This window comes from Mixophyes fleayi, chromosome 6 (assembly GCF_038048845.1).
Source record: "Mixophyes fleayi isolate aMixFle1 chromosome 6, aMixFle1.hap1, whole genome shotgun sequence".
Lineage (NCBI taxonomy): Eukaryota > Metazoa > Chordata > Amphibia > Anura > Limnodynastidae > Mixophyes > Mixophyes fleayi.
The window spans coordinates 186,865,534-186,890,959 of NC_134407.1; the positions used below are offsets into that span (position 1 = coordinate 186,865,534).

At 40.4% G+C, this 25,426-nt stretch overlaps 1 long non-coding RNA gene across 1 annotated transcript in view; it reads left to right on the plus strand.

Annotated features, from left to right (window-relative positions):
- Positions 1-14,534: 14,534 nt before the first annotated feature.
- Positions 14,535-25,426, plus strand: part of LOC142160512 (uncharacterized) — a 39,361-nt gene continuing 28,469 nt past the window's right edge. The window contains exon 1 of the long non-coding RNA XR_012693251.1: positions 14,535-14,659. This is a non-coding gene — a long non-coding RNA (uncharacterized LOC142160512). The remainder of the gene's footprint in view (positions 14,660-25,426) is intronic.

Sequence of the window (25,426 nt, forward strand, 5' to 3'; positions counted from 1 at the left end):
GTAAATAAAAATAGAACATGTCAAAATATATATTGTAGCAAAGTGTCTATTTATTAAATTAAATGCAAAACTGTACTCTCCATTATGTTACAAGCAATCACTCATTGGCAAAAGCTGGGGTGCTTGGAGGGGGAAGGGGGGACAGCAATATGCGTAAATCCACTTCAAAGGCATTCCACTGGGCCAATCCGAGCATGCGCAGGGGGCTGGTTCGTGCGCAGGTGCATAGGCTGGTTGTTGCACCACTGTCTGCATTATGTAGCCACATACATGGTAGCTATCATAGATTCACTAATAGAATGACGGACAAATATATGATACGCAGATCAGTGTTGCTTTTCAGGAACGTACTCAGAATTAGCGATACGTAACAATAGGTCTCACAGATGGTGGCCTAGGTGGAAACACAGAATATTCGCATCGGATGAAGACCATCTACCTTGTCTGCCTTTATTTAGGTCATAGTTACTCCTTGTGTCATTGTTCCACGTATGAGAACATTCCGTTACTGCTGTTCATTCATCTGTATCTGCAGGAAGATTGTTCCAGGTATCAACTACTCATTCAGTAAAATAATACCTTCCCACTCAGCTTTCTGAACAATGACCTCTGTCACAGTCAGTGGGAAATTAAGAAATAATCTCTGTTTTCAGTAGGCTTGTTATCCCTCCCTTGCCTGCTCATCATGCGCTCAGAGCTCCATGGCGTAAATACATCCATCCCATAGACCAGGGGTAGGCAACCTGCGGCTCTCCAGGTGTTTGTGAAACTACAAATCCCAGCATGCCTTGCCACTTATCTGCTGGTTATCTACTGGCAAAGCATGCTGGAACTTGTAGTTTCACAACACCTGGAGAGCCGCAGGTTGCCTACCCCTGCCATAGACCATACAGATAAATGCATCAGTAATTTAATGGAAGACATCTTTCCCCCTAAACTTCAGTGTCTCTTTGTTTTCATATTAATTTGTGTATTTTTCTTACCCTATGTCACTGTGACTTATCCTTAACTTTCCCAGCTAGAACAATGCACAATGTAGTCATTGCTAGAAGCACAGTCTCCTGCACACAATATCTCCCCCCCAGCTTCACTACCTTCTACATACAGCTGAATGAGTCAAAGTAATTGGGAGTGTGGATACCCCAGGTTTTCATCTCAGGCCTACTGAAGGCTTCACTGCCCTTAATCTGTAGGGAGCCACCTCTGCTGGCCTCTGCTTCCTTGATACCTTGCACCTCATCCATCATTTGTGCACCAATACCCAGGTTCTCAGGCCTGGGAGCAGAGCTAAGACTGCATAGCCAGGTACTTTATTCCATGCAGGCTTGGAGGACGCAAATAAATAGGGCCTCGGGGGCCAGAAGACCTTACTGTAGTGGTCCAGAGGCAGTGACCCTACCAGCACTTGACTCCATTCAATGAGAGCACCACCTGACTGCTTTTATGCTTTAGGGGAAGGGTTAAAGTCTCTGCCCCCCCAGGCCACAATGTAATGGATTAACACACGTTCCACTGTACTTACACATTCTAGATTTACTGCTATGAAACGGTCAGGGTCACAAAGCTGGAAACTAATAAACCACAAGTTCCATCTTAACGGAACCTCTCCACATTCTATTATATAATATCAATACAGAAATATATATAGGAAGCAAACAGAATGAGAAGACGGATACAGACAATCAGGAAAAATTCAGCTATACCTATAATGTTTTCAGCAGATTTGTTTTATTATCACTCATCCTTCTGTACATTATGTTATTTAATACAGAAGTAAACACACATACCGGGGCGTCAGTAAGCAGATATGAAAATTGCGCCACCTAACGCTTGGAGAAGCGGAATGGGGGAGTGAAGGGACATGCAAACTCAGTTCAAGTGTAGTAAGGGAGTCTTCACTTAATTGCAAAGTGAAGCAGACTCGCACAGATGCATATATGCTGCATATACAGATGCATATTGCTGTATTCCTTGCGGGTGCCCGAGGGCTGGTGCAAATGCACATTTATGATGATGATAAAGGTCGTTTCTGATTGGCTCTTTGCATATTGACCTCTGAAGCGGATAGGTGCTTTCTTCCTTGATCGTGCCTATATAATATGATTTTGTGGGTGTATTTTAGAATTATTATATTTTTACACTTTCATTCATACACAAGAAGAAAGATTATACCTGCTGTTTTATAGAGGTTTTCTTCATTTAAATAAAACCTAACAGTGAATGTGTTTTTCACTATCAATTCAAAACGGAACCCCAACTCACAAGGTACTCCGTGATTGCATAATTATAATGCAGTTACCTACCTCCCTGTGACCAAGCTGAAAGCATGAGAGTATGACATTGTTAAACACGTCCCCTGACTAAGTTAAATGTATCAGAGAGTGATATCCCCAATATCTCCTGCCTTAGGCGTTTCTTAAATAAACATTTTATTTAAAAACAAGTTAACCCGTGCATGATACTCATGCATTCTAGTCAAATCAAGCTACTTAAGGTGTTAAAAAGGTTCTTGTCATGCATTTGGGCCTAGCCCAGGCCTCCTCAGGGGAAGAGCGTTACTTCCCGACGCAAGCGCCTTTTTTTAACGTGGTTTTGTCCACATGTCACCACCTCATCATTTTTCTCCATCACCTTATCCTTCATCTTCATCGCCACATCCTTCATCAAGCTACTTAAGGTGTTAAAAACTCCCCACTGTCACCCCCGGCAACCACCAACCACTCCCAACTGTTACTTCTCCTTCAAGAAATATATAGGTCAGTGTATAACTCTGCCCAGCAGGTGGCGCTGCAGCTTGGTTTGGGTTTTTTTTCACACACGCCACTAGGCATTTATATAGTAGATGCCTAAACCATGCGAAAAAGCAGTTTCCACATGGTTTAGGGCTTCAGAAATAGGCCCCTAACTGTGCTACAGGCAAAAGATGGCAGTAACGTGTGTAAGAGATGAATAACATTGCAATGAAATTTCGTACAAATAAAGTTTATGGTGGAACAGGCTGTTTTCCAGAGAAGCAAGTTCTGGCAATACAATCTTCAACTTCTACTATTGCTTTGCTATTCCCCAGAATGACAATCCGCATTGTACTATTAAATTCACATTGCCCAGAATGAACACAACTAGGACGACGATGGGTCATTTATTACGCTGCATGACGTGGTGGAGGACTGGGAACATTTAGGGCCATGATCCACTGGCAAAACGTGTGTGAAATTTCGCTGCCAAACGCAGAATCAGGCGACTATTTCGCTGAACAGTTTTTAAAATTTTGCATGTGTCTAGTGCATACCTGTCCACTCTCCCGGAATGTTGGGGAGACTCCTGAATTCCGGGTAGGTCTCCCGGGAGTGGAAGCAAGTCTCCCACAACCTGTGCGTAGGGAGCCTAAATGGCTCCGCTCCCCGTGACAAAATGTTAATCTTGTCGCAGGGGCGGGGCCAAAATAACTCAATTTCCAGCATCCCTCCCCCTTATGCAAATTCCAAAGCGCTGTACAGAGAGAACTCACTCACATCAGTCCCTGCCCCATTGGAGCTTACAATCGAAATCCCCTAACATACACACACACAGACCGAGAGAGACTAAGGGCAATTTAATAGCAGCCAATTAACCTACCAGTATGTTTTTGGAGTACTTACTGTATTATTTACTGTGCACATTTGAGTGTTTGTGTTTTATGGTAATGCGCATATTTTAAGTGTTATTTGCGGTGCGTTTGAAGACGAGGGCAGGAGGCAGGGTCATATTTTTGCAGTTCAATATATAAATTCCACTTCAATCTCTTCAAAACGAACTTGTGCTTTTTTTTTTTAAGTCATCTACAATTGTTTCTGCTAATATGCAGAGACACACTTTGTGTATGTGGCATATGTATAAACACATACAAGGCTCAAATAAATAAGTAAATACCATACACATTGAGCAGTAGGGATATTATTTATTAACATGAGTTTAGCGACGAGAGAGGGTTCTCTTTAAGTGCAGGTGGAATGAAAAATTTACTAAACTGAGCGACATAAAAATTTTGCAGGACAGAATACAGGTTTAATTTTTCATGGGCTAGAGTCCTTTCACCTTGAATACACACACCAAAATCACCATTAAAATTTTAGACTACCTCCGTGCCACTGCTATATTTTGGTAACTCTTTCCTTGCTATAGGGACTGCGATACTGTAAAATGAGTTACGAATTTAAGCAATAAAAGACCTGCAATGTGTATATCGGTTTCAGTGATTCTCCTTCTTTAGAATGAGACAGATACGCAATCAGCCAATTAATTATAAGGAATGGACAAGAGATGAGCGAAATTGGAGCAAAGATTTGCAGCATAGCGATCCATTTGCCAGAGCTGCAAAGTTCTGACAATACTATCTTTGAGTTTCGTTAGCTCTTCACCATTTCACCGAATGGCATTCTGCACTCCTATTTTTAAGTTCCACGTTTCTTTGAAATTTACAGTCTATAAATAGAGCTGGGGATCTGTTATTGTCAATTCATTCTGCATTGTGGTGTGATTGGGGCAGTGGAAATTTACAAGTGGCGGTATGGAAAATGTAAGTGAATGGGATTTGATTGTTTTTACAATGCAGAGTAGGCGCAATGGCAAACCACAGTATCAGTCCTGGCGGATCAAGAATAGGGCGAGTTCTGCTTGGAACATTTAAAGCCAAGGTCTGCCACCGAAATGTGCAAAATGTAGCTTCATTTATGTGTTAGGGAACTGTCTTCATAGCATGTGTCCCTTTTGTGTGTTTGAAGCTTTTCATTGCATTGGGGCTTATTTATGATTCTTTTTTCATGTAAACACGCCAAAGACAGCTGTTTTCGGGAGACAGACTAACATTGAAAGACGTTGATTAACAGTGCATCACAGCAGATATCATAGCTTTCTGCTGCTTTGCATTTCTCTCCGAACTCTAGAGCAGTCCCCATAGATGTCTATGGGGACTGCTATATACCGCAATGTACTGCTGCATACATTACCGTATGTGTTACTTTTCAGCTCTGCTCCACAGAACGGCGCATGTGTAGAGGAGTCATATGACTCCTCCCTCTCACATGCTGCACCGCCTCCTCAGACGCGTTTGAAGGCTGCTGTGGATCACACAGCAGTCTTCGGGAGAGAAGAGACAGTGATAAGGTAAATTTGAACTATCCAGGAACAGCAGCATTTCACGACTGCTGTTCCTGTTGAAAATTTTTAATAAATATTCACAATCTTCCAATCCTCAAAATTAAATCGTGTTTTGTTTCACTTCACTGTAAAATTAGATAAATTAATCCCATTGACCTGTTCAAACTTTTGACTACCACACTGCAACCTTGGCCCACAAATCCATCCCCTTCCCTTTATGCTACGGATCTACACTTTTGTGGTTTGTAGATGATTAGTGCTTTCCCCTACTGTAGCTGCTAGGAGCGCAGACACAAGGCAACCAGGATGTATTTCCTCTATGAAATAAACGGCACTGTATAGTGATTATCACTGATCTTTGGAATAGTATTACTGGGCTCATTTAGAGGCGGACACATATATGTTCCGAATGTAAGTAGGAAGAGACACATGCAAATAAAAGTGCAATTAAAGGAATATGTTGAGTCAGACGCATTAAAGATGTCTCTAGCTCAAAAACTGGAGTAATGAAGAGCCACATACACAGGAGAGAATATGGTCTTGAGTCATATTTTCTATATAAAATGTAAAGAAATACAAACACCACCATATCTGTTGTTTTCCCATTTAAAATCAGATGGGAAACTTCTTTCCATCAGTAATCCAGATGGAAATGTTAATTAAGCAATGTGAGTAGATGGGTGCGACTTCATATAATATAGATGCTAATAGGTCACGCTGGAGGTGTCAATTCTCAATCAGTAGCGGCTAATAGTCACCATCATTATTGTGTATCATTGCCCCAGTCCTCTAATACCTGCAAGTAATGCACCTCCCAAAAGGCATATCTGGAGATACGTTCATGTCTAATCGTGATAATTGGGGCAGCATGGTGGCTCAGTGGTTAGCACTTCTGCCTCACAGCACTGGGGTCATGAGTTCAATTCCTGACCATGGCCTTATCTGTGTGGAGTTTGTATGTTCTCCCTGTGTTTGCGTGGGTTTCCTCCGGGTGCTCCGGTTTCCTCCCACACTCCAAAACCATACTAGTAGGTTAATTGGCTGCTATCAAAATTGACCCTAGTCTGTCTCTGTCTGTGTGTGTGTATGTTAGGGAATTTAGACTGTAAGCTCCAATGGGGCAGGGACTGATGTGAGTGAGTTCTCTGTACAGCGCTGCGGAATCAGTGGCGCTATATAAATAAATGGTGATGATGATGATGATAATTAATTACATAAAGGCGCCCTTACTGTATTATGCTAATGCTTGCCCGTTCTCATTTCACCTCTCCAAGTGTAAGGCGATGCAAGTCATCGATATTTAGCAATATATATACCGTATATATATATATATATATATATGTAGGCACACACTTTTGGTGCTCAGACTCTAAACGAGCCCATAGTGTACAAATAGTCCTATTTACACGGATTCTGCTAGACAGACAAAAAAGGATTCTGGGAAATGGATTTTGTCATTGCTCAATAAGTAGGTAAAACGTCTCTACTTTTCTTACGGAGCATTGTCAGAGATTTTGTTTTTTTCCACATGTCACCAACATAAAATATTAACAGAGCAATTAAACCTAAAGAGCACTCTGGTGTTTACAATAATTTATTGATCATTTATAAATACTTCTCCCAGGTGACGTCAACTCATCTTCCTGATTTACAAGCAGGATGTGCACTTCTCATAGAAACAACAGCCAGAGCCCATTCACAGTACGATACTGTATGCTGAGTGCATGCTTCATTCCATAGAGAACTACATATATCTCCGGCACAGGATTTACTAACTGGGCATCAGCATCAGATTTATTGATAAGTCATTTTACTAGTTGCAACAGCTTGCTGAAGAGATACCATCACTAATTCAGGAAACACAGTTTTAAAATTTTATTGCAACTCTAAACATCTGGGGCCTGATCTTAACTTGAGAAACTTCTTATTTCAGTCTCCTGGACAAAACCATGTTACAATGCAAGGGGTGCAAATTAGCATTCTGTTTGGTACATACGGTAAGTTAAATACTGACTGTTTTTTCATGTAGCACACAAATATCAACTTTAAATTTCAGTGTACAAATAAGCTATCAAGTATTTGTGTGCTACATGAAAAAACAGTCAGTATTTAACTTATGTGCAAAACAGAATACTAATTTGCACCCCTTGTATTGTAACATGGTTTTGTCCAGGAGACTGAAAAAAGAAGTTTTTTAAGATCCTTAATGAATCAGGCCCTAGGTGTATTCACAGAGCAGTGACTTTATGTCTCTTACTTTCTTCTTCTAGATCTCCTTATTCTGTGGTGTGAACTTGTCACCAGTGTCACCTTTCATGCCCTTAGAAGGGAAATTATCACACTGTTAGTTCTGCATGGATGGATTCTCACTATATTCAGTAGGGTCTCACAGGTGTCTCCTGATTCCTCCCTCTCGGCATCACTGTTATTTCTACTTAGCAGAGCTAAGAAAACCAACATTCCGCAATACTTTAGTATATTCCGTAAAGGTATCTTATCAGGACTTAGACCAGTATAAAAGCATATGTTTAACTGCAGTAATACTAGTTATTCTATATGATGGAACTATTTTATTCCGCAATACTTTAGCATATTCAGTAAAGGTATCTTATCAGGACTTAGACCAGTATAAAAGCATATGTTTAACTGCAGTAATAGTAGTTATTCTATATCATGGACTAATTCAGACGTCACATAGAGGCTCTTAGGCTCGGAGACCTTAATTTATTATAATATATAATTTCCAGTGCTCCTATCCTAATTGCATTCATGTAAAGCCCAAAGGATCCTATGTTCACTAAATATAAATTCATAGAGGTGCCAATAAAGTGCAAGGGGAACATCGGGCAGCTTTCTGATGGTTACCTTGTTAAAATGCATAACTTTTTTCCCTTTATAATACAAATACATAGACATACATTCATACACATTCCAAGGAACATGAGTTTGATACTTAAAAAAAAAAAAAGTTGTGAAATACTGTGTGGGCTTCCATAGAGCAAACACCACGAGGGCATGACAGGTTTGTGGCAGTAAAGCGAAAAAGAACATAATGTGTAACAGAAATGCTGCAACTTGTACAGTGCAAATTAGCAACTTACAAAATGTATGGATGTAATTCTCAGGAAATCTCATCATGCTCCATTGCACAGTAGCATTTCTATATGCTGGGTTCATATCCTGCCTATTTTTGCTGTATATAATAACAATTATATTTTAATCATTAAAAATAAAAGAGCGACTCCTTTTGCAGGGCAGTGTGTTTAGCAAGAAGCAGGAAATATATTGTTTTAGATACAGTGTATACTATATGTAGTATATATATATATATATATATATATATATATATATATATATATATATATATACATAGAATATGAATATTATAGGGATATATACATAGAATATGAATATTATAGGGATAGGGAATATTATAGGGAAAGGAAAAAATGGAATTGCCCCATATTGTGTTTTTCCTGGCAGTCTGTAGAAAAATGTGCTCTAAGTATTAAGCCTATGTCAATGTTTTCTCTTAAAGGGGCAGTACTATCTACAGTACGTATTGTATATTATACTTATCAGCTTATCTCTAATGAAGAGCTGTTTAACTTATGGGAGAAAAAGTGACATTATACTATTGTAGTGTGTTTTTGGCCTCCAACTATTTTAAATTTATGTACTGTATCTTTAAGTGCACCCTATGCTCACCAGAAATTTGCTTTTAGCCAGGAATACTGCGGCAGAATGTGCAACCTTAGTTCAGTTTACTCCCATCCACATTACAGAACACCCAATATTACTATATGTCTACAATGTTTATAGATAGTTAAAGTCTAACAGTTTATTCCCTCACTGTCAATAACACCACAATTTCCTCAGTCTCACAAGCCCGCTGCTTTGGTTTCACACTTGACTCCATCCTCTGCTTTATTCCTCACATCCAGACTCTCTTCCAGTCCTGTTGATTCCATCTTAAAAACATTGCCAGAATACACCCATTTCTTACTCAACATGCTACCAAAAGCCTTATCCATTCTCTCATCATCTCCCAACTGGACTACTGCAACCTCCTGCTATCTGGACACCCATGTATCCACACTTCAATCTATTCTAAATGCTGCTACAAGACTGATTCCTCTCTTACCACTCCAAATCTGCTACACCACTTTGTAAATCCTTACACTGGCTCCCTATGAACTCCAGAATCAAATTCAAATTATTCACCCTTACCTACAAGACAGTCAACAACATTACCCCTTCATGCATCTCAAATCTCACCTGCGCCTTGTCTCATTTCTGGTCACCACCTCACGCCTCCAAGACTTCTCCTGTGCTGCTCCCCACTTATGGAATAAAATTCCTTCCACGCCCAATCAGGCTTTCCCACAGCCTTAAAATCTTTAGACGCACTTTGAAGACCCATCTCTTTTTTTAAAACTTGTCTTATCCCCGATAATACTATTTACACTAATACACCCTTACAACCGTCCCAATCTTCACTCTTTGTTTTCATGTCTGCATTTATTCTGTCTGCCTTGTTTGTCATTGATTTATGTATGTCCTGTTTTCTCTAGTGTACGGCGATGCGCAGCACTGTGGCACCTTACAAAACTAAAATACCTCACACAACGGGACTTATGTTGCTTGATGAATCAGTCCTTTATCTATGAATATACCACTAAGTATTGCATCCAAGCCATAGGGAATACCACTCCCTTCCTGTCATAGCTGGGGTTGCAAATGCATGGCCCTGTGTGATATACATTGCAAGCCCCCTCATGACAAACAGGGTGTGGTTATTACCATAGGTGGTTTTGCTAGACTCAACGAAATTCAAAACAAGATCATACGCTAGAAATAAATTTAGAAAAATGTTTGCGGAGATTCACAACAGCAGACAACGCTAACCAATGACTATCAGCAAGGATGGCGATTGTTGTGTTCAAAGTCACACTAAGCAGGAGTACGGGTGAAGCATTAACAGTACATGCATCAATCCGATGAGTCTAAAAGTCTGTGTCATGGCTAAAAATCCCAAGACTGCAGGGGCAAGACTGGCAAGTTGTTGCTATAATTAGCTTGTGAAGATCCGCTGCAATACCAGCTACAGACGATAGGTGGTAATGTACCATCAATAATGACAATTGCACATTCCATTCACTTACTATAATCAGCACTCTGCTAAAGATCAAGTCAATTGTGAAAAGTGGCTTCCATTATACGTCAGGCTTCCATGATATGGTCTGTGCAACATGACTTTCTGGAAGGAGAATGATTGGATCTAGATACACTTATATGGTTTAATGGTGCTCTCCAAAAATGTACTAAGCTTGAAGGAGCTGTGTTGTGTCGTAGGGTGGGGTTTCATACACTTGGTCAACTTTATGTGGATGGCCATTTAAAATCCTTTGAGAAATTGAGAATTGAGTTTGAACTCCCACAACCCCCTTTTTTTTAGATATTTGCAAGTTAGGCATGCTCTAACGTATCAGTTTGGTGGGAACATGCTTCAAATAGCGGATTTACCCTTGAAAAACCTGATTCGCATGGTGGGCTCACGCAGGACAATAATTGTGTTTTACTACAGTTGTCATCGGAGGGTCTAAACTCTAAATCCTCTTACAGCCAATCGGATGATTGACCTGGGAGCGATTTCTGATGAGGATTGGAGTATCATGAATAGTAGCACTAGAGAAGCCAATTCGTGCTTAAGATTCCAACATGTGATTTTTATATTTTCCATAGAGTATATTTTACTCCCACTAGATTACATAACTTGAGACGTTGTAAATAATTCCAATTGTCCCAAGTGCAATGCTCCCTCAGGTACTTTTTGACATATGATTTGAATGTGTCCCAATGGTGCAAACCTTCTAGAACGTCGTGTGGTAATGTATTTAATCAACACTAGAAGATACCCCTGCTTTGTGTCCACGAGTTTGTCACTTTCGTCTCAAATTAGAGAAATACTTTAATAAGATAGTGTTTAAATATATATTTAATTTAACCTCACTTGCGAAGGTGATCATAGCACAGAGATGGATGGCCCCTGAGCCTACTGGTGTTTCAAACTGGATTGCTCTGGTGAATGATGTTTGGAAACACGAAAGATTCATGTACTAAAGTAGAGAGGCTCTCTGCAAATGTAAAATTTGGAATAACTGGTACAAATCACAATTTGTTAGCCATCCTCATCAGGACGATTAGGAGTTGGGGATGGTGAGATGGGAGCTAGTTATGATGACCCCTTCAATGATTCCTCACACTATTCTTGTTGGGTATGCCAGCCCTGTGCGACACTATAATGCTGTATGCAGTCTTTCTGTGATGTCTCTGTACTGATAACTATTAAGTTACAAATCTGTTGAGTTTATATATTTGTATGGAATTTTACCTTTTAAAAGCAGATGACTTTTGCTTGCTTATAGCTTTTATGACCTGTGCATAAGAAAGTTCTTACGGCCTGATTATGTTTTAGTCAGATAAGCTATGCTTAGTTATATTCAAAATGTATGTGTTATGTGTTTCTAAAATTACTAAAAATATTTTATTGGAAAAAAATATATATAAATAAATATAAATATATATTAAAAAAATCAAGTCAATTAGGACTAAGATACCTCACCTGTCTGCAGCCTTTATAAGACCCTCACTCCTACCATTATTTGTATGAGGAAAGTCAGAATTTAATTTTAGGAGCCTAAAATTGCTACACCCTTGAATTTTGATGGCATCCCAAAGGGTGCTGTGGATTCCTGACTCAGAATCCCTGCAGTTCAAACTACAAGCAGCATACAGAATCATACCCCACAGAGCGGATCAAAGTGGGATATGTCATTTCTCTGCTGACTAGTTATGGTTTGACCAGGCCACTCCACTCCATGAGAAGAATGATCCATTGATGGGTAACAGAAATGAGTATTTGGCAATGTTGAAGCTGGTCTATGACTTTAGAGGTCACACTACAGTGCTTTTGCAAGGTTAGTCTGGGTTGAACAACGTGTTCACTCAGCTGCCCAGTATGCAATTGAATTCCAGACCCTCGTATTAGAGACCAGATGGAACAGTGAGTTTATGCTTTCCTTTTTTCAGAGAGGCTACTTTAAAGATGAGCTCACATGCCAGGACCTTCACACTTTCTTAGAGGGATTCATCTTTATGTCCATTTGGTTCAATGCTTGCATTTAGGAGAATCAACGTCAGTAGAAAGAGACAGCTACTCATTATCTCCTATTAGTACACCGGCCACCAATGACCAGTGCCATGCCAGCTGAGTGCTTTGTGGAGTCTATGCAGTTAGGGAGGTTTCCATTGCCTGACATAAAGAGAAGTTTCTGCCGAGAGATGGATGGATGTCTTTATTGTAGCTGCTGAGGCACTTGGAAGAAAGAGTGCCCATAAAAGTTCTGAGCTGTCAGGAAATGGGTTTGCTCACCAGAACAGGAGGCAATTCCAGTGAGCATTGTGGCAATTCCTCTATATTCCTTTCTGCAATTTAAGATGTTCATCACCTTCTCCTGGGGAATTTGCTCCATATACACAGAGTTCTTTTTGTATTCTGGAGCCATGGGGAATTTTATACATTTTGTCTTCTCCCAAAAGATGGAACTACCCTAGGTTCTGAAGGGCTGATCAATGGCCATAGAAGGTGTGGATGGGCAACCCAGTATCAGTAACCCACAAGATTATTTGGGTGATGCTATGTGTTGGGGGGGGGGCTAAAAAGATACAGAAGTGGGATGAGTCATGATAGACCACTGTTTGAGACTGAAATAAGTGCCATGACTACCTACATACAAGAAAATTTGGAGTAAGGGTTCCTCACGGATTCCAGGTCCCAAACTGGTGCAGGGTTCTTTTTAAAGAAAGACAGTTTCCTATTTGGGGTCAATATCACTATGAAAAATCGGTACTCCCTCACACTGATCACTGATTTCTTCGAGGGTGCAGGAAAGGGTTTTCTTTCTTGCATTGGATTACAACAAATACAGTAGAATTTCCCATTGGACTACAAAGAAACCTTTTTTTGAGGAATCTGCTTTGGACTTGATACTTTATAGCTAGGCTCCTCTCCTGTTGCTGACAGCATGGCAGCTATCCAGTTTCAATGTCACCCTGCTCTTAGCAGGCACACAGAGCCACAAGACCAAACAGGGAATGAGGAAGAAGGAAGAATACTGCTGGTCCTCACAGTCCATTGCTGTACCTTCCACTTTCTTGATCAACCCAGTAGGAGTCGTAACCCGTCACCAATCCTGACATCCAGCAGCACAATCTAAATGCTGAAATCAAAGAGTCTCTCCTCTGGTCTCTGGACATGGCCTTTTATCTTTGCTCTAGTTCTTACGATTGGGGTTTCTAAGTACAGGGAGGGAGCTAGCTCTTCTGGTAACCCAATTGGCAGCCCTTATTTCCTGAGCCGGCATTGACAGCTTTCCACCTGTCTCCTGGTTCTGGCTCCACAATGTATGGAGATAACAGGATTGCACAATGGACAAAAGGAGCCTAAACACTGATGACTTATCTCTGGTAACTTGCCCGAATTAACCCCAGATTTTTCAGTGAAGTCCAGAGCTCCATGCTTAGTAGTACTTCCTGTGTGTGCATTAGCTGGCCCTCTGCGTGCATAGTCACCTTACAGGCAGTTTACAAGAGGCAGAGCTTAGTGCACCTATGGAACAGGTTGCCGTTGGATCTTGTCTTGGCAGGATCGGTCTAGCCCCAGGGTGGCTACAGTACTCTTGCCAAATAGATGTACTGCAGATGTATAATATATTTCAAGCATACTTTATACATAATAATAAAATATAGTTAAATGAGAATGGGAAAATCTGAGGAGAGTAGGTCCCGGCGGGAATAACCTTTATTAAACACGCCAGGTACCCTCCTCTCTGGAAATCCGGTAAACTAGAGGACAAAAAAAGTAAAAATGTATAGTTTGTGCAAACGGTGCTCATCGATGGTAGGTTAAAGTTCACCCCTCTTTTCATCACACTAATATACTAGTATATACTGAAAGCAAGAAAAAGTTCCAATGTTTTTGCTTTAAATGTAATATGTGAACTCGCTAGAGAAGAAAAGTCTCCTGTGGCTTCCATTCTGCTTATTTATAGTCAGAGACTCGATATGTTGGACAGACTTTCAAAGAACATGTCAGCTTGCAGTGAGCAATAGCAGAGTAAAAAGAGAGAAGAGTAAAACAATTTTCTCTTTTTCACCACATATCAAAATAATTTTGAGGGTGTTTATTTTGACTTAAAGAAAATTAACTTGTGAAAAGTCTGCACCATACACTAAACCAGCTGCATATCATGTACCTCTGTAGTGTATCATGCTAGTACCACCTGGCACTGCTTTCAATCAGCTGACCATTATTATTCTTGGCTTACTTGCAGCTTGGGGAGCTGCCACTGGCACATCTTCTGCGCACAAGACCAGAAAACTAGATGTCGGCATGCTTTCACCACATAAAGCCAAGACACATATTCTAAGCAAAGAGAGGGTGGAACCAGGTCAGCAGCAGGTGGGTATTTGGAGCCAAGGCAATGAATAGACATCTGTGCCCTCTTAATGCAATTGTTTAACTCTATCACTGCGAATGTGCAAAATAAATTAAATGGTGATGACAGCAAATGTCCAGTTCCACTGTCTATCACTTATCAACATGAACCAATGATAAGAGAATGGGGAAGAATAAAATACTGGCTACCACCAGACCAAGTAGAACCTTTTTAAAATCATATCCCCCCCAACTGGTGAAACCATGGGTGTCCAATGGCTGCAGCTTCTCCAATTAACAACGTCTTGAAGGCCAGAGCAAGCCCCACAAATTTTAAAAGTTCCTCAGAGCGGCTGCCTAGAGAATAGACTTAGGAAGGTTTTGACAGGTTGAGTAACTATCGGGACCCCCAATGGTAAAGTGACTAATGAGGTTTTATTGGTTGGTGGAAGAGAGGGATTTTTGGGGAAAAAAAATAAAAGAATTTACTTTATCTTTTAAGCTTATATTCAAGTATAAAAACCATAACAGTGTCCCACATCAAAAGGAGAACTTCAGTGACGTCAGTATGTGAGTTTGGGACCCTCACTGTAGACGTGGTAATACGTCCTAATTTTACACATTAAGGGCCTACTTTAGAGTTAAATGTAAAATTGAGATTTTTGCGCAATTCCCTAAAGTGACGTGGCCACATTCCCTGTCCCGATACTAAAATGTTGGGAGGTATGCTGGAGCACATATGGCTGTATAAGTCTGTGTACTAATGGCATTTCTAAGTATCAATGGTACTTTTGCTGAATGCAGCTCACACCAGAAATGATATAGGACTAACTGTTCTCTATGAAGAGGTACCATGGATGGGAGACTGCAAGAGAATGAAAAAAGGTACATTTTGTTATGCTCAACGCCAGTTACAGTGTTCTGTGTGTACTTCTTCATAGAGAACAAGTCGTTCTATTTGACTTCTAGTCTAATCTGTGTTCAGCAAGCCGCTAAACACAGCTCAATGTGCCAAAGATTTTTAGAAATATCAATTGTGGGCAGCCTTAAAGAGTGTGTTGTTGGGAAGAGCTGGACAAACAAAAAACCTTTTGTAGACCGACTGTATGAAATGGTTGAAACAAGTGCATGAATAAATGTTTAAGATAGGTCATGACAGATATGGGCAAGTATCATTATTATAATCATTTATTTATACAGTACCAATCAGTGCAGAACAGAGAATATGTCATCATTTACATCACTTCCTGCCCCACAACTAGCAAGGTGTATTAATACTTTAGTGATGAACTATGAGGTTTGTATTATTTACGTACATTCAATTTGTTGCACTCTATTTTCTAAGATAAAAAGCATTGTATGCTATAGAGACCAAATCTTCCTTTCACCGCTGGAGGAACAGAAAATAAGATTCTACAAAACCACATGGGAACCAGTGAAGCCAAGCAGTATTTTCATAAGCACGCTCTATTAAAGGGGAGATGTGGTCAAGCAACCCAAATTAATGGATATTTAAGATTTATAACTTGACATCTCAAACAATATTGACTTGCTATTTAGGATGAATAGACGCAGCTGGTAGTGGTTTTATAAACCAGGTACCAGCCCAATAGGTATTGTCAGAGAGAGTGCCAACTGCCCCCGCACTCATGCAGGGCTCAGCCCCTTGGTTTGGGAGTTGTCAGTCTTCCAGACCTGGGCTGCGGCCTAGCTGTGTGTGGGCCCCGGTGGTTTGGAAAAATTCAAAGAGACCTCAGGAGGAAGTTAGAGCTCATAAGGTCGGTGGGAAGAGACATTTTGCCTGATCCCTGGCAGTGCCATGTATTATTGTATTGGGGTTTTGACATTATTTTTAAAAGAGATTTTTTTTTTTTCACCCCAGACTGGAAATTCATCAAAAGTGTTGAGGTGAGAAGAGGTCAAGTCCCTGTGTCGCCGTCTCAGAAATAGGTGAGAAGGACACTAGTTCCTTCCGCTGGTTCCCTTAAAATTATTTTCATGCAGCATGAAAGAGACAAGTTTAGTAGGTTAAAGAATCAGTCTTATGCTGGAGCAATGGGACCAGCTCTATCGTCAAGGGTTAAACATTACTGTGAATACTATTATAATCTTTATTTGTTTAGCCTGTGGTATAAAGGGGTAGCATATACAGACTGACAAAAAGGCCCTGTCCCTGAGAGCTTGCAATCCTGGAAGTTTGACTTTTACCAAACTAAAGCATTATTTAAGGTAAAGGGTGTTAAAATGCAGACTGTCCCTATTGATACAGTTATGTAACATTACTTCCCGGTGTTAGTTCTAGCATTGTGTGGGCGGTTATAACGATTCCTGGAATAATGTGGGAAGCAACTTTCCTCCACCTATAGGTTTCTTAATAGGCTGCTTTCTGAGCTGTAGCCTGGCAGAGACATGCTTATGTGGCAGCCACATAATAGCCCTCCCATGTTGGCAGCTGCAGTGTGTTAGTTAAGAGTGGTTATCCCCTGGCAGTGGGAGAAGATTCTGGAACACAAGCCTTTTTTTTTTTGTAGAAAGAGAATCTTAGTTCGCTATGTAAAACACATGCATACTTCTTACTCACTGGGGCTAGGATACCTTAACACATACACAGCATAGGTAACGTCAGAGTCAACTCTCCCTTTTCAATCACTATTGCATCATAACAAAAGCAGAGCATAGGTAGCAGCAACATTCTAATGCCAGAATAAGGCAGACATAGGGAATACTGACTATTAATGATCATATCTCATTCTAATGCGAAGAAAACATTTTCTTTCACAGTAAATTCTAAACATACAAGAGTACACTAGGACTCAAACTTACAGGCTGTTTTATTCTACATGCATACATTCATTGTCCATCCATGTGCTAATCAGCCATGACAGCACAATAAGGGTCTCATGTAGATTTGGACGCAATTGCACTCTATAAGTATGTAGGAAAAGCACACATCTTATGATGCGAACAAATAAAAGTAGTACATGCACTAGGCAGTGGCTCCAGGCATGATAATAAACAGTGCCGGAATTGTTCTTCATTCCACCCCATCTGGAACGTAGGTTGACTTCCTGTTCTACGGCCGGTAGGATCTGGTGTGTGCCGCTAGAGGTGTGTAACCCAACGCGTTTCATCCACAGGGGACTTTTTCAACGATATTTTTTTTAAGCCCTCTGCCGTTATTTAAGGTGTTTTGGTTTGAAAGAATTTTATTGACAAATCTGTTTCAAAAGAATATTAAACTAACTTTTCCATGTGTATGTAAAATTACATATAATTATAGGATATCGGACCAATATACGTGAATCCTTAAAAAACATGGCTATTTTATTCTGATGTTGTCATAAGAATTTAGACTATATTTACATGTAAAAGCACAGTGTAAGATATGCAAGCATTAATCGTATGTATTATTACCCTATTTGTACACAACCTAATAATTTAATTATTAAATGGGGATCTTCTTTTCTGCAGCAGTCCACATGGAAATGACAATTAATGAATGCCAACAGACAGCCACTAATCAATCTAAAGCATTGTTCTAACATTGTCATGATACTAATGAATGAAGCACTATCAGCTGGAGTTAAATCCGCAAATAGCCAATCAGAAGCTGTAAGAGAGTGCTGCTGATAGTCATCATCATTGTGCATATTTGCACCAACCCTCCAGTACATGCTAAAGCCATGCCCCAAGACAAACATATCAGTGTCTGTGTCCAGGTCTATTCCAGTTGCAATTAAGTGAATATACTCTTACTGTATGTTGGTTATGCTTGCCTGTCCCTTTCCCGCCACCATACAAAGTGTCAAGGCATAAGGAGTCAATGTCAGAGATATCCAAAACCATTTTAATATGCATACTTTTCTGTGCATATCCATGTGAAGAGTACTCTGCATGGAGATAAAGAAGATCACTAACCTGCTCGGCGGCAAACAGGTAAGGTCCTGGCGGTTTCGACAACTTCCAGCCCTAGATCAAGCTAATCTAAGAAGATTTGCTTTGGTTTAATCCAATTTTCACATTGCAGTGAGCCAATCCAGGCTCACCACATCATTGCCCCGTCTAGACGCAATGGCTAATATTTAGCCATTGCGTACAGCACGGCTCAGTCCGATGGAGAAGTTCCAATGAGAGAAGCTCTGGGATCAAGAAAATAAGACTGAAGACGCCGGGCTCATGTGGAGAAGGCTGCTGGAGGCAATGCACTCAAAAAATAGCAGGGGTATAGTAAAAGAGCTGCCAATAATAGATACAAGAATCAGGTAAGGCTTTTGGGAACTTACCTGTGGCACATTCAGTCGAGTGCTAGGCCCATGGGCATCAGGTTAATTGAGCGCTAGGCCCTTGGCACCAAGTTCATGAGGCTTTAAGCCTGTGGCATATTTATTTGTGCACTGTGCCCATAGGCTACAGTTCTGGCCAATAGACCTGTTGCACATTGAGAGTTTGTTCCCATTTTTCCCAGCATTTTGTGGGTGTCCTTATTGACTAGACCACCAGGAAAACGCAGTTGGGTTCCTCTTAGCCCCTCTCATTGGAGGCCACAAAGCAGGACAATATACCACAGGTGGATCCAAAGCTGCCCCTGAACTTCAGCTCATTGATCTTTTCCTGTGCATAAGACCATTAATTGCTCCTGCTGTTCTTCCCCCACTTCCTCCCAACAGCTTCATTTTGCCTTTAAAGCTTTGCTCACTGGCTGCAGTCTAAGACATTCTTGGGAGAACATTGTGCATGTTTATTGGGTAAACTGCAGGCTATGAAAAGCAGATGGAAAAAATATTAATAAGACCAGAAGTTCCATCTCCATATCCTTTTCAAATCCTCTTTGGATTTCTGTCATATTGTATAGGACTAACTGTACATGAAGCTACATGCTGGATAACTGCATATGCATCTGAATGTATACTTCATAGCAACTACTGCTGCCATCAGTATGCATTCAATATAGTAATAAAAATAATAATAGTATGTCCAATTTTAAATACATTTTTCTATATGTCTATTAACATCAACAATATAGAACATCCTTAAAACTTGAGTGTATAAAACACTGAAATGTTATATTTTAAGAATAGAGTGTATTGGATGTGATCTAACTCAGCACATACACGGATATATTACTAGCTTACACTCCTATAAGCTATTACAACATACTGAAACTTTCATAAAAAAAATTCATATGCAACACAAGTACGGGGCATTGGGGAAAGTTATGTTTTAATGTTTGGATTACAAAAGAAACAGAGGAGAGTTAACAAGCCAGATTCCACTATATTGAACCAAGATATAAGGGGAATGTTGAGAGTGATGACTGCACTAGAGATCCATGAACAAAATACTGAGGTCATGTAAAACTATGTGAAACTAAGAGGAGATTAAAACAAATGCATGATGTTAAGTTTTATAAATAGAAAGCCAAGGGTAATACTTACTCATAGCATGTAAATAGTTGCTGCATGCTCCACAGATTAACCTGGAGGCAGGATTGTATAGTATGAGTTGTATATAGACACACACAGCTCTGAGGAAAAGGCAAAACAGTTCTGAAATGTCCTAATGCCATCTTTTATTGTTGATATTCACAAACCAAGTGCAAATGTGCAGTAACCAATTGAAACTAATCAACAATTAGCTTTGATCAATCCATATCGCCCAACCTTACCTCTTCTTCAATCAGGACATATGGGGTGTGACCATGAGGTCATGAGTTCCATTCCCGACCATGGCCTTATCTATGTGGAGTTTGTATGTTCTCCCCGTGTTTGCGTAGGTGTCCTCTGGGTGCTCCGGTTTCCTCCCACACTCCAAAAACATACTGGTAGGTTAATTGGCTGCTTTCAAATTGACCCTAGTCTGTGTGTCTGTTAGGGAATTTAGACTGTAAGCCCCAATGGGGGCAGGGACTGATGTGAGTGAGTTCTCTGTACAGTGCTGCGGAATCAGTGGCGCTATATAAATAAAGGATCATAATAATATATAATAAGTAATATGCGATGGGTCATAAATAGACCCCTATATCATTTTTGTGCTAGTACTAGATTATCTGACCTAAACTATGCACAGCAATGTGCTCAATTAGCGCCGGATTGAACAATTAATAATTACAGCAATATAAGTCACAATGGCCTGGGACAGCCACATGCCTCATTTCACCTTAAACAGTCCGGTAGTTTATGAATGCGCCCGTTAAGTACTGAATTAGCAACCAGAAGTGTGTTAGAGTGCTGTAAAATCTGTTCCCATTTTAACATGTGGATGTTCCCCTTTAAGGAGACAATCTGCTCCTTCCATGGGACAAGCAGAGCCTGAAGTGGGAGAGGATCTTTGCACAGTGGGAAAAAACGTCTCAAAAGTTTTTTGCAAACTCGTCATGTGTAATTGTACCTCTATCAAGAGCCCTATTGTGCAGCTGAACGATGCCTCATATGTTATCTCCCTCCCTAGTCATAATCACCTACTACACCTCGTCCCAGTGCTGACAAGTGCCTATTGACATATTGTGATGGTGATAATGGAGGTAGGAGAGAAGAAATGGCAGCGTGGGTAGAGGGGTTGGAGAGATGTCAGAGTATGACAGTGTCGGAGTCCCCTCGGTGTCACCTCCCTGTGACAGGGCCCTCTCCTCTGTGTTTGTAGTAGTTGTCACTTTTGCGTGACGTTTTACGAAACATAGGGTGACACTCCTTTGTGATGCTAATCCTTCGTAATGACAGCTTTGCCCGGCTCGGGGGAGGCTACTCCTTCTGGAGGTGACTGTGTGTGACAGTTGCAGCGTGAAGAAGCTTTATCTGCGCAACCAAAAAAAGAATTAAAAAAAAACATTAAAACAAAACAAAAAAAAACAGAGACAACAACATTAACTCTTACACTTCCATATAGCTATTTTATCTGTAATCTGGTGCTGGTTTTGACACAATGCAAATCTTTGCATTTCCTTTTATAATTTTATACCTGCTGGCACTCATACATATGTGTATACAGACAAGAGGAATGAATTTGCTTGGGATTTTCTACTGTGTGACCTTGTAAGATGACTCCTTTGTGAACCATCCGTACACTGGCCATGTGCTAAAAACACAGACTACCCGTGTTTTTATTCCAGTGCATACAACTGCTTGACACACAGTTGCCCATTGTAAATACAAGTATAGATACACGTTGTAAATCCTAGTCTGTATGTTTTCCAATAAAACCTTTTGTGGGTCCTCAGAAATGAAGGACATGCCTCCCAGTTTGCCCTCTCATTTCCACTTCTGCTTACTTAAATATCCAGCTTATAAAGATGTTTGGGTGAAGATGCACCAAAACGCACCTGATGTATGCCCCAGCTCGCCCATTGTTCAGCAATGGCTGAGCAGACTGAAAAAAATCCTTTCTAGTGTACATGCACAGTAAGGAAAAGCGCATACTGCATTTGCACATTGAACATGTATAATTGTACTGGTTACCAACTATAATCTGGGCCAGTACCAGGGGCAAACGCAGGATTTGTAGAGAGGGGTTTCCACACCACGCCGCCAGTGGGCGTGACCAGCATGCATTGGGGCGTGGCTATAATTCTAGACAGTGCTTGGCTGCTCTCCAACTCTTCCTATCCCTATAATATACATGGGCAATGCTGCATGCACTACTGTTAGGTGGTGCACGCAGCTCTCCCTTTTCAAGCAGAGCCGTGTGAAGCGGGGTCAGGGTCCAGTCACCTCAATTATACAGTGCCCCAGGCTTGGAGGGGGGTTACTAGGCACTAGGAAACCCCCCCTCGGTTTGCCTATGACTACCACTTGTTATTATATTTTTTACTAAACCAAACGTATTAATGAGTTCCTAATTCCTCCTAAAACAAACCATGCTTCTTCCACTGTAAGCCTAACTTCATTGGTCAGCATAATGTGGAAAATCATTCGTGGAACCTTTATTGGTCAAATTTTCTGTAGCGCTTTACAATTGGGGACAAGGTCAAGTTTTCTTGCAAACGGTAGATTACTGGCTTACTACCATACCATGTCAACTGAAGGAGCACAAACTGTGTTCAGCCAGTCAGAGTTTATCTTTGTTATTAAAAACAGATAAATGTTAATAAATAAATGTTGGCCACACTTATTATTAAACCACAGCCACTTTGGTGCTGCAGAAAAGCATGCATGCATGCATGTTTTAACACTATTGTGTTAGCTTAGTGTGCTGCTGAAATTAAGTCAGCATGTCATTACAGCTTAAAAATCATATTTGTAGGACACTGTGTGCTGTAAAGGAATATACCGCTGGCATGCGTTATTAAGTGAAAACACTTATTGCAGCATAAAGGTAAAAGGTACAAACGTAAATGGTAATGGTAAAAATACGGTAAAGGCAAAAACTTACATGTGCGCTATAATAAAAAAGACAGACTTTTATAGTTAGATTACAGACTAGGAAGATGAGGATTCATCCTCGAACATGTGCATAGGCCACTGCTCAATCTCAAGACTTATATTGGACTATGAAACCTCTATTGTCAGTCACATATTGCAGAGAAATAGTTCCACTGACAGGATTCTAGACATATATTTCATAGAGATAAACCCCGTAGCAAGTAAATTATTTACACAGGGACATTTTCAGCCACATCGCACATAGACCCCTTTATCCTGCACAAGAGATAGCTATGCATATAACCCAGAACCTACATGCAGTGGAGGTGCTATAAGGCAGCTCTGCTTTTTGGGAGGTTTGGGCGTATTCATCGCTATGAGCTTAGTGACAGTAATGAATGATCCTGGAGCCATGAATTAGTGACAGCAGAGGTGTTGGCTAGTTTGGCCCTCATCTGCTGCCACCTAGGTCTCTAGTGCATCAGAAGGACAGGCATGGAAGCCAGGAGAATTGAGTGTGGATTATTTTTGAAGGCCAGTTGAGAATTTCAGTATCCAAAAGGAGCTAGGCTTACCAATGTGGTGATATTGGTTGGGCAGATCGGAAGTAATTAGAGAGACCAGGGGGTAAATGTATCAAGCTGTAATTTTCTCGGGAGCGTTCAAAATCTCGACAAATCACGGTCCCGATTTTTTCCCGCTCTAGTTATACAAATCGCCAAATGTATGAAGCTGCGATTTTGCAAATGTTCCCGAGTATAAATTCAAATATATCTATATTTCATAACATCACTTCCATGTCACAACCATTTTGCACATAACTTCTGCAAAAACTAAAGTGACACAAAATGACAAACAAATGGAAGTGTTTTACATTTTGAACAGCACAATATGGTTATTCATATAGAAGGGGTTTTATTTAGTTTTTATTTCCACTAGATGCTGGTACGTAGGAGGGTAAACGTAGTGAAGTCTTTTTGTTGCTTACTCAGCAAGATAATCCTGGTGAACACAAGTATCGGTCGCCAGAAGCAATAAACAAGTGTAGTTTTAACTGTAACTAAATCTGCAAATGATTGTACAATAACTAGTAATGCAAAAGTGCAGAAAATATGGACAGCAGGAAATGAATATTCAAAAGAAGTTACAGTTTGGATCTCAGATTTAACCTCCTCTATTATAGTGTTATTTCATACTGTAGTATTTAATACATCACTAGTAATAAATAAAGCCAGAGAACAAACCATCATCTCACAAATGCAGCTGTAACTACTCACAAATACTCAAATATTTGGCATGCCCTCACACTGCTCCCCAAAACTTTATAGGATTATTATCTACTATATAAATGCCTAGTGGCGTGTGTGGAACAAAAAAAAAACCAAGCTGCAGCGCCACCTGCTGGGCAGAGTTATACACTGACCTATATATTTCTTGAAGGAGAAGTGATAGTTGGGAGTGGTTGGTGGTTGCCGGGGGTGACAGTGGGGAGTTTTTAACACCTTAAGTAGCTTGATGAAGGATGTGGCGATGAAGATGAAGGATGAGGTGATGGAGAAAAATGATGAGGTGGTGACATGTGGACAAAACCACGTTAAAAAAGGGCGCTTGCGTCGGGAAATAACGCTCTTCCCCTGAGGAGGCCTGGGCTAGGCCCAAATGCATGACAAGAACCTTTTTAACACCTTAAGTAGCTTGATTTGACAAGAATGCATGAGTATCATGCACGGGTTAACTTGTGTGTATATATATATATATATATATATATATATATATATATATATATACACATATATATTCCTAAAACCACACAAATAGGTTTGCCTGCTTGCACATTAAAGAGCTGATAGATTGGCACAGATAAGACAATTGAAGCCCAGGCCTGGCATAAGTACTTCCTCGGTTATCTGGGTGCGATTTGTATTTCTACTACTCTTTTGGATTATGTTTTCGTACCTTGCTGCCTGAACTGTTTCCAATGAAGCCTGGCACTACTAATGACCTAAAATCTTAGAGCAGAGCTGGAAATCCTATAAAAAGACGTTCCCAGGATCATTTTATTTCATGATGAACTAGTTACATGTGTTCCATCCTTGGTGCAGGATTAAAGTTGAGATTATTACCCTTTGGTGCATGTTGGGGGACAGAATTAAAGGAGAGGGGGTTATCCAAAAGTGGGCAGTCACTCTATTGCTGACGGCACACTGGCCAGCCCAGTTGTTTTTCCTAAGTCCCAAATATTAATGAAGGTTTACAATTAGGCCACAAACAGCGATTGATTAGTGCTATCGGCAAATACACACACACACACACACATGCAGATAGCACTCATCTGTCGCCTGGATTTACTGGCACGCCTAAAAATGATTTTTCTAGATATCATTTTTTTTATTGTGGACAATTTGCTGCACGTCAGCTCACCTTCAAAAATAAATTT